The sequence below is a fragment of the Staurois parvus genome, unplaced genomic scaffold (genome assembly GCF_062004578.1).
Source record: "Staurois parvus isolate SC_StPar_1 unplaced genomic scaffold, SC_StPar_1.0 ptg002045l, whole genome shotgun sequence".
NCBI classification, from domain to species: Eukaryota; Metazoa; Chordata; class Amphibia; order Anura; family Ranidae; genus Staurois; species Staurois parvus.
This window is the reverse complement of record NW_028319841.1, coordinates 315020-325551: the sequence shown is the minus strand read 5'-3', so window position 1 is coordinate 325551 and position 10532 is coordinate 315020. Positions and strand designations below refer to the sequence as shown.

General features: G+C 49.1%; 1 long non-coding RNA gene across 1 annotated transcript; it reads left to right on the top strand.

The window, feature by feature from the left end:
- The first annotated feature begins 134 nt into the window (after positions 1–134).
- LOC149432930 (uncharacterized) lies at positions 135–9938 on the top strand. The gene is made up of 3 exons (XR_016308942.1): positions 135–501; positions 3193–3290; positions 5984–9938. It is a non-coding gene; the product is annotated as an uncharacterized LOC149432930 (long non-coding RNA).
- The last annotated feature ends 594 nt before the right edge of the window (positions 9939–10532 follow it).

Here is a 10532-nt window from a genome sequence, read left to right as displayed (position 1 = left end):
AATCTGCTGTGCAAGGATCTCTCTGCTTCATTCATTCTGGAGGTCCATGCTTTCTGCTGCTGCTTCCCTACCAACATGGCTGCCGCCACACAGAAACATAGTGTAGAACAAGGCATGATAAGTCAATAAGGGGTAAAATATTGGCTGCAGGGAGCCCACAGGCAATACTGGTGACTGATCCTGTGCCTTCTGCTTGCCTTTTTTTGGCACAGGCACAGTACATACACTTGAACTCTAATCAGTCTTAGATCCAAGTACGTCTCCAGTACCCTCTTCTGTCACAGTACGATGAACAGTAATACATTATGAGACTAACCTGTTGTGTATATTGTCTCGTCCACAGTTTGGGTCAGTCAGTGCTCCACCAGTATACGGAAGGATGGAGTCTGGGTATTCTTGATGGAGATCGTGACCTGCTCCCCCTGGGTCCTTTATATCTTCTTCCTCGTCTGCTCCCTCACTATGTGGGCAACGCTTATGTTCATCTTGCAGATCTATCAGGTAATAGAGCCAGGCTGTAATCATGTAGAACATATTTAATCTGGTATTGTTCTGATGGCCTTGATGGAAAAACAGAAGGGCATACTATGTGCTAGAGAGAAAGGTGGTCCTGTCTGGTTTTTGTCATAAGGACATGTGGCTTAAATGTGACCTCTAGCCTTCCCTCCACTCTTGTACAGTTGTACCGGCTCCTCTCCTTCAGTCTTGTACAGGCGTACCGGCTCCTCCCCTTCAGTCTTGCACAGGTGTACCGACTCCTCCCCTTCAGTCTTGCACAGGCGTACCGGCTCCTCCCCTTCAGTCTTGCACAGGTGTACTGGCTCCTCCCCTTCAGTCTTGCACAGGTGTACCAGCATCTCCCCTTCAGTCTTGCACAGGTGTACCGGCATCTCCCCTTCAGTCTTGCACAGGTTTACCATCTCCTCCCCTTTAGTTTTGCATAGGTGTACCGACTCCTCCCCTTCAGTCTTGCACAGGCGTACCGGCTCCTCCCCTTCAGTCTTGCACAGGCGTACCGGCTCCTCCCTTCAGTCTTGCACAGGCGTACCGGCTCCTCCCCTTCAGTCTTGCACAGGTGTACTGGCTCCTCCCCTTCAGTCTTGCACAGGTGTACCGGCACCTCCCCTTCAGTCTTGCACAGGTGTACCATCTCCTCCCCTTTAGTCTTGCATAGGTGTACCGGCTCCTCCCCTTCAATCTTGCACAGGTGTACCGACTCCTCCCTTCCAGTCTTGCACAGGTGTACCGGCTCTTCCCCTTCAGTCTTGCACAGGTGTGCCGACTCCTCCCCTCCAGTCTTGCACAGGTGTACCGGCTCCTCCCCTTCAATCTTGCACAAGTTTACCGACTCCTCCCTTCCAGTCTTGCACAGGTGTACCGGCTCTTCCCCTTCAGTCTTGCACAGGTGTGCCGACTCCTCCCCTCCAGTCTTGCACAGGTGTACCGGCTCCTCCCCTTCAGTCTTGCACAGGTGTACCGGCTCCTCCCTTCAGTCTTGCACAGTTGTACCGACTCCTCCCTTCCAGTCTTGCACAGGTGTACCGGCTCCTCCCCTTCAGTCTTGCACAGGTGTACCGGCTCCTCCCCTTCAGTCTTGCACAGGTGTACCGGATCTTCCCCTTCAGTCTTGCACAGGTGTACGGCTCCTCCCCTTCAGTCTTGCACAGTTGTACCGACTCCTCCCTTCCAGTCTTGCACAGGTGTACCGGCTCCTCCCCTTCAGTCTTGCACAGGTGTACCGGCTCCTCCCCTTCAGTCTTGCACAGGTGTACCGGCTCCTCCCCTTCAGTCTTGCACAGGTGTACCGGCTCATCCCCTTCAGTCTTGCACAGGTGTACCGGCTCCTCCCCTTCAGTCTTGCACAGGTGTACCGGCTCATCCCCTTCAGTCTTGCACAGGTGTACCGGCTCCTCCCCTTCAGTCTTGCACAGGTGTACCGGCTCCTCTCCTGGACTAACATGGCTTGCTCTGATTTCACTGCACACTGGGAGCTTCTCATGATGTGCATTAGAAGCTGCAGCCAGTCAGATAGAGCTCCGCCTCATTTCCAGCATTTTCTATGCCTTTCCTCCCCAGCCTTACTGTCCTTGGCCCATCCCTTTCATTTGTTGGATTGCAGTTTTTTCAATCATGAGGCTCAGCATCACATGTGAGCCATTTCTAGGGGTGGTCTACATGCACAAGCAGTATGTCTAGGAAAGTGCACTCCTCCAAACTGCCATTTACCCAGTAAGGCATTTTGTTATTTGCATAACTCTTCCCAAGAGCCAGCCCACTGTTGCATCAGGGCTGAGGGCTCTTGGAGGAGTACAGAAGCAGGGTGCTGGGATGTTTTCAGGAAGCTGTGTATAGCACTCAGCCAGCCCTTCCCACCAGCCATGATTTTCCTGCTTTGAGGAGAGAAGAACAGAGGTCCAGTCATGATGAAACTGGATCATAATTCTACTGAAAACGGAATATTTTACCCAGAAGTGGCATTGGCATGTTGATGAGGGAGGAGGGAGCAGCCCAGGGAAGGCAAAATTAAAGCTGACGTTTAATCTGGAATGTTTAGGATTGGTATAGAAACAGAGAAGAACAGGGGACTCTGTGATGATGTCACTGGATCCAAATTGTCTAAAACAGAAATGTTTTAACCAAAAGTGGCATTGGTATGTTGATGAGGGGGGAGGGAGCAACCCAGGGAAGGCAAAATTAAAGCTGACGTTTAATCTGTTTCTATACAATCCTATACATTCCAGAGAAGAACAGAGACCCAGTGATGACATCACTTGTCCAAAATATGTTATGTAATAAGAGCAGAATAGTGTCATTTTAATATTTTCAGTAATATGTTGTTGAGGTGGGAGGGAGGAACCAGGAAAGGAAAATATAAGCAGAATAAACTTTGGCTATACCTTACCTCACTATAAAACACTCCACACTCAAAACTAGGGGAAAAAAATGGCTAGAGGTGCCATTTACTATAAATTCGTGTGTGTGTCCCCGTGTGTGTGTCCGTGTATGTGTGTGTGTGTCCGTGTATGTGTGTGTGTGTCCGTGTGTGTGTGTTTTATGTATGTTAGGCGGTTCCAACTGAAATGGACAATTATTGCTCTTTCATTCCTCTTATATATTGAGATGTGAGTGATATTGAATGTTGTATTGGTAGCCTTACCTTGAGCTGAATTTTATATTTTTTCCTTTCTTCAGATTGCATTTCTTGGTCTGACAACTCAAGAAAGATTCAATTTCCAAATGCAGAATAGACTCACCAAACACAAAATGTCAATGCGGAGAACTCCTTTCAAGTAAGTGAGCACACAAGCAATGTTTCAAATACAAACAAATTTTCAATGTTTGAAAATGCACAAAACTTTAATGTGACTTCCTTGTCTGCTCTGTTCAGATGGATATAGAGATTCATTACAGAGCAGGGGCGTAGATAGGGGGGTCAGGGGGGTCTGTCATCCATCCCTGGCTGCAGGCTGCAGCCCCTCGAAATTTGGGCTGGGCAGTGAGAAGAACACAGCGACCGGAACTCTGGGAAACACAGCGGCGGTGGGACCGAGGGAGGGAGGACGGAGGGGGCAGAAAGAAAATCGCTCTGTGCAGCGGTGGAGGCACCGAGTAGCGCCGGGACTGGGGGTGTGTGAGAGGGGCGGCGGTGGCTGTGGTGGCAGGCAGCGATCTTCTATATGGCTTTCAATGAAGCAGCTTAAAACCGCGGGAGGGAGAGGAGGTGAAGCAGCTTCCAGCTGCTTCGTTGAAAGCCACACAGAAGATTGCTGCCTGTCACCACAACCACCGCTGCCCCTCCCACACACCAATAGTCCCGGTGCTGCTCACCGCTTCCACCGCTGCACCGAATGGTGAACCTAGCCTAATACAGTAGTCAGTGCAAAAATTATACTCTGTCACTGTACTAATGACATTGGCTGGGAGGGGTTAAAAGCATCCCGACCACCCTATAGCAGAAGTACTGCTACAGGGAAGGAGGGATGCGCAAAATCAAATATATATACGTGATTTAGCATTTCTGGGTAGGGGGCGTGCGCACTCTCTACCTGCGCCACTCTTGGCTCCTCGGGATGTCAATCACCATGTCTCAGCCAATCACCATTCTCGGCCGGGACTCGGTGATCGTTGGCAAAGCTGACTGGGGTGAGGTCTGTATGTAAACAACACAGATATCTCCCCTGTCAGAATGAACAGGCTGCTTTGTATTGCTCTGCACAGCAGCTTGTCTATATAGTAAAACACAACACAGCACACAGTGAACCCTTTGATCACCCCTCATGTTAACCCCTTCCTGCCCAGTGTCATTAGTACAGTGTCCATGCTTTTTATTAGCACTGATCACTGTATTAGTGTCACCGGGGATGTCAGTGGCAGTTAGTCAGTTCCCTCCAGTGTCAAAATGCCTGCCGTTAGTCCCGCAATAAGTCACTGCTTCTGATTTGTCACAGCAGAAGCAAATCAACGGGTGCCGGCCAATGGATAACTGTCAGCATCGCTGATCGGCGAGAAAACACACAGGACAGAGCTCTGCATATGTAAAACAAGGCATTGCTCCGTCCTGTCAGTGGGGATGTGCTGGATTTTGTTTCCCTGAAAAGTAGTACACAAACGTACACACATAACACTGGTTAGGCACACAATTAAACCATTGATTTCCCTAGATGTTTAATCGCTTGCCATCCAGAGGATTTGCCCCCCTTCCTGACCAGGCCATTTTTTGCGATATGGCGCTGCGTTACTTTTAACTGACAATTGCACGGTCATGCCACGCCTCACCCAAATGAAATTTATGTCCTTTTTTTCCCACAAATAGAGCTTTCTTTCGGTGGTATTTGATCACCTGTGCGTCTTTTATTTGTTAGCGCTATAAACAAAAAAAGACCGACAATTTTGAAAAAAAACCAAAATTACTTTTTGCTATAAAACATAAGCAGTAAACAAATTTTAAAAAAATCAAAGTTTGTCATAAATTTAGACCAAAATGTGTTCTGCTTTATAATGACACAGGAGACTGTCAGGTTTATCTGCGCCTGTTTGTTTCAGAGTGAAATAGAAACTAACGTAGGTCTGCCCTAATTAACCCCTTGGCGCCGGCGCCTCCCGGCCCTTTAAGGGTTTCAGAAGCCGGGAGGCGGAGCAGAGTTTAGGGTCATGTGACCGCAATGACACGCCGTCACATGATCGGGAAAGGTCCTTTCACGGAAAGGACCTTTCCGTGAGTACCGGACATGTGTGCTGGGAGTGCGCTCTCAGCACATATGTTTTCCTTAATGGCACGCAAATGTGCAGCCGATCAGCGTCAAGGCCCAGGCGCCGGGAGGCTGCAGATTTGCGTGCGGCTGGCACCAAGAGGTTAACAGAGGGAATACGGCAGTTTTCCATACAGAAAACTGCCCAAATCTCCGCCCAAAAGTTCTGACTTGTCAGCAGCCCACGCACTCCCTTCTCTCTGCCTGTGCAGTGATTACAACTACTTGAGCAGAGCCTGCAGCGATCCCAACCCTATTTCTTCTTCCTGTTCTAAGCTGAGCAGGGGCGGGGACAGCAGGGAGTTCGGATCATGCAGCACCCCTCTCATGTTCTCTGTGCCCTGTGCCCTGTGCTGTACCTGTCACAACCACAAAACATAGAACTGATTGTTCCTAATTAATAAAAAGGGCTTGCACCCCCTTTTGTTAATTAGGAACAGCTTCTGCTCCTTTTTTATATGCTTTTTCTTGCACAATTCTCTATTAATTTCCCCCAATATGTTAATGTGTCCCCCCAATATGAATACACCCAGAAATTCCAGGAATAAATATCTAGAAAATATGCAGAAATAGGTTCAATATGTCCCCGATTGTAACCAAGAGGGATCGTTTTCATTGTATCTCCACCTTCTGGAGTTAAATTTACTGTCAGCATCCCAGGTATGACCACATCACCCCACCCCCCACTGGGAGCAGAGGTTTTGTTTATGACCCATAATACGTTTTTCTTTCAGCCATGGCTGTATCCAGAACCTCGCAGACTTCTTCCAATGTCAGTGCTTTGGACTGATAAAAGTGACCCCCGTGGACTGGACCAAGCAATTTCACGGCATATTCCACCCGTCCAAGATGAGGACCCTCAGCCTGTTTAGATGCCAACACTTGCAATGGTGGCTTGAAGCTTTTTTTTTTACTTCTAGCTTCTCAGATAAACTGGTGCCTTACCTAAGAACTGTCTGAGGTGCATTGCAGTCTTTAGACACCCCTCCACACTCGCCTGTCTGAGGAAGATGAAGTGCCTGTGCTGTTTGGGGAACACCCAAGTGAAGTTTATGTCTTTCAGCTCTTTGAACACCATGTAATTGGAAGAGGTTGTCTTGAAGAAGACTGATAGATGGTTTAGGGTTGTACCACTAGAATCCTTTTTTTTTTTTCGTTTTTGAAATGTTTTAGTCTGTTTGTAAAAACCAGAGAAAAAAATGCAAGAACCAAAGCGGACTTGTAAAATGAAGGATGGGATCTGATTGCGCAAAAACGCCATGTTTTTTCCTGTTTACATTTCTCCACCCATGTGGGTTTCCCACATTTGTAGGGTAAGATAGTCAACACCTGCTCTAAGAGGGGCTGAAACACTACATAGTCTGGCTGAAAAATGACAAAAGTCCATCCAGTTCAACCAAAAAGTTATAATCCTATACCCACAGTTGATCCAGAGGAAGGCAAAAAAAACCCAGCAAAGATCATAGCATTCCTTTCAGAAGGTTTGACAATGTGACACACTGGGACCTGCTGTTCCCCCAGATCCCCAGGCCTGTCCTAAAAACTGTATATATTTCTCCTGGCGCTGCTTCATGTATCATATTGTTCTGTTAATTTGTTTCTTAGATGAGAAATATCTATCAATTATAATGTCGGTATAAAATTTCCCAGCCGCTGAATTGTTGGGCATTCAGAAGAAAAATCTCTCTGCTCCGAGACCTGCAACATTTGTAATTGCTGATTGCAGCTACTGTATCACCTTCATTTACAGCTAAACTCCAGGAACTTCTGTAAAAAGTGCTGGCATACTATGGGTTAAAGAGGAGTTCCACCCAAAAGTGGAAGCTCTGCTTGCTTGCCTCATAAACCCCCCCCCCCTCCACTGCCATATTTTGCCCTTTTTGGGTGGGAGGGGAGAGTGGATACCTGGTTTTGACAGGTACCCGCTCCCACTTCTTGCTCAGTGCGCCACGGCGAAGTTAGCCGGAAGTTCCCCCCACCCCCTTCCTCACCCATACTCTCCTTCCTCCTGCAGTTTTCTGGGACACCTCACAGATCCCAGAAGACTGCCGGACCAATCAGGATGGGAGGGGGGAGCGGATACCTGTTTTTGACAGGTACCTGTTCCCACTTCTGGCTCAGTTCGCCGTGGCAAAGTTAGCCGGAAGTTTACCCCCACCCCCTACCTCGCCCCCCACACCCTCCTTCCTTTTGCAGTTTTCTGGGACACTTCACAGATCCCACAAGACTTCCGGATCAATCAGGATGCGTCGGATACCAGTTTTTGACAGGTACCCGTTCCCACTTCTGGCTCAGTTCGCCGTGGCGAAGTTAGCTGGAAGCTGGCCCCCACCCCTCCCTCACGCACCCCCTCTTTCCTCCTGCAGTGTTCTAGGACACTTCACAGATCCCAGAAGACTGTCGGACCAATCAGGATGTGTTGGATGGGAGGGTGGAGTGGATACCTGTTTTTGACAGGTACCCGCTCCCACTTATGGCTCAGTTCGCCGTGGCAAAGTTAGCCAGGAGTTCACCCCCTTCCTCACCCCCCACCCCTTCCTCACACCCCCCCCTTCCTCACCCCCTCCTTTCTCACCCCCCCCTACCGCCTCCTTCCTCCTGCAGTGTTCTGGGACACTTCACAGATCCCAAAAGACTGCCGGACCAATCAGGATGCGTTGGATGGGAGGGGGGAGCGGATACCTGTTTTTGACAGGTACCCGCTCCCACTTCTGGCTCAGTTCGCCGTGGCAAAGTTAGCCAGGAGTTCACCCTCTTCCTCACCCCCCCACCCCTTCTTCACACCCCCACCCCCCCTTCCTCACCCCCCTACCCCCCACCACCTCCTTTCTCACCCCCCCACCGCCTCCTTCCTCCTGCAGTTTTCTGGAACACTTCACAGAAGACTGCCGGACCAATCAGGATGGGAGGGGGGAGCGGATACATGTTTTTGACAGGTATTCGCTCCCACTTCTGGCTCCATTCGCCACGGCAAAGTTAGCTGGAAGTTCACCTCCACCCCCCCCAACCACCTTCATCACCCACCCCCTTCCTCACCCTCCCATCCCTTCCTCACTCCCTCCTTCCTCCTGCAGTTTTCTTGACACTTCACAGATCCCAGAAGACTGCCAGACCAACCAGGATGCGCAGCGCAACTCGCACATGTGCAGTGGGCACCCGGCCGTGAAGCCGCAAGCTGTCACAGCCGGGTGCCCACAGTTGAGATGCTGGCGCCGGGGAGAGAAGAGGCAGAGAAGTGACGGCACGGGTGAGCACATTGCTGGACCCCGGGACAGGTGAATGTGTGTTTTATTAAAAGTCAGCAGCTACAGTTTTTGTAGCTACTGACTTTTGACAGGTACCCGCTCCTACTTCTGGCTAAGTTCGTCGCGGCAAAGTTAGGCAGAAGTTCGCCCATCCCTCCCACCCCCTCCTTCCTCTTGCAGTTTTCGGGACACTTCACAGATCGACAGTAGGCTGCCGGACCAATCAGGATGCGCAGCGCAACTCGCACATGCCCAATGGGCACCCAGCCGTGAAGCCGCAAGCTGTCACAGCTGGGTGCCCACAGTTGAGATGCTGGCGCCAGGGAGGGAAGACACAGCACGGGTGAGCACATTGCTGGACCCCGGGACAGGTGAGTGTGTGTTTTATTAAAAGTCAGCAGCTACAGTTTTTGTAGCTGCTGACTTTTAATAATCACAAAAAAACTGACTGGAACTCCACTTTTAAGTCCAACAAAGTGCATGCCACCTCCTGGACTTACGTAGACTAACTACTGGTCATTCATGATAGAAAAAAACACGGTGCTTATACCCCAATCATCAATACGTAAATGGGCATGCGTTTTTAGAAACGGGGACTTTCCAAGCACCAAAGTTTGACAACTATTTTAAAATGACCTTTTATGAAATTTTATGTTTCTGTTTACATGGCATGACAATATGGTACGGACAAGTAGAATTGACCAAGGGAATCACTTCAACTGTATTCAAGAGAAATCTCTCCCAGGAAAATGTAACCCCGGCGCATTTCATTTCATACTATGAATCTTCTTCAGGGGGAGCAATAGAATGCAGAAACCTATAACCATGTCTCAGTTAAAAACAAGACCTTGATAACGATCCTCTGGTGTCGCATAGGCAAAAGGACCCTCGAGTGATCCCTCTGAACAGGCGAAGGATTGTAAAAGGTATTGGCAAACAACGGTGGACTATGATGACCTATAGATTGGGCTTGCGGGATTCAGCAAAGGATTTCCACTTAATATATGTCATCGTATCATATTCAGAGTGCCAGAGTATCAGTTCACCATGACCATATTGTTCACATTACCACCTCCTGGACTTATCGCTTTTATTTACAACCGACCGTTTTGCGGAGCTCCCAGAGGGCGTTAGCACTTCCGCCTGGCAGTACTGGGGTCATTGGTTTGAATCCCAACCACAGCACTGCCTGCATGGACTTTGCATGTTCTCCCTGTGCTTCGTGGGTTTCTCCGGGTACTCTGGTTTCCTCCCACACTCCGGAGACATGCTGGTAGGTGAATTGGCTCCTGTCTAAATTGGCCCTAGTATGTGTATGTATGAATGTGAGTTAGGGACCTTAGATTGTACGCTCCTTGAGGGTTAGGGACTGATGTGAATGTGCAATATTTGTAAATTGACGCCGCTATATAAGTACCTATAATAAATAAATAGCTATGCTACACTCTGGGGCTCTGAGTGCGTTCTCACACACAGCTGCTGTGCCTGCCATTCACAGAAGCCTTTGTATTTTGTGAACGATTTAACTTAACACAAAGTGCTCGGCGATTGGGCAGGAGGATGGGAGGGGCGGGCAAAGCAGGTACATGCAAACTCTACAGCTGAAGGAACTGAAAGCGGAAGGTCAAGTGTCAGAGCTCTGGAATTGTAGCGATAGTCATCCTTCCAGGGCTCCATAAAATTGTCAGATGTAAATTGAAGAAAGTCCACGAGGTGACATGCACCTTGTGCTGGACTTAACTCAGTATGTCTGAACATTTTACAAAGTGGATAAATTCTTGGAATTCAGCTTTCATTGCTGTGAGCATGAGCCAGCCTTTTAAGGGGATCTTAACACTGGAGGCTGTTCGGATAGGCTTCTGATCATATAGTCACTGCCATTGGCTGTCAGTGATCATGTGTTTGAGGAGCCTGTTTTAACAGCTCCCAGTCTCCACTGTGCACCCAGGAGCTGTTGGTGACAGTCCCAGGAGTGTGCAATTGAGCATGTTCCCAGCAACAAAACACATGATAGCCTGCATAAAGCCCACCTCCCTGC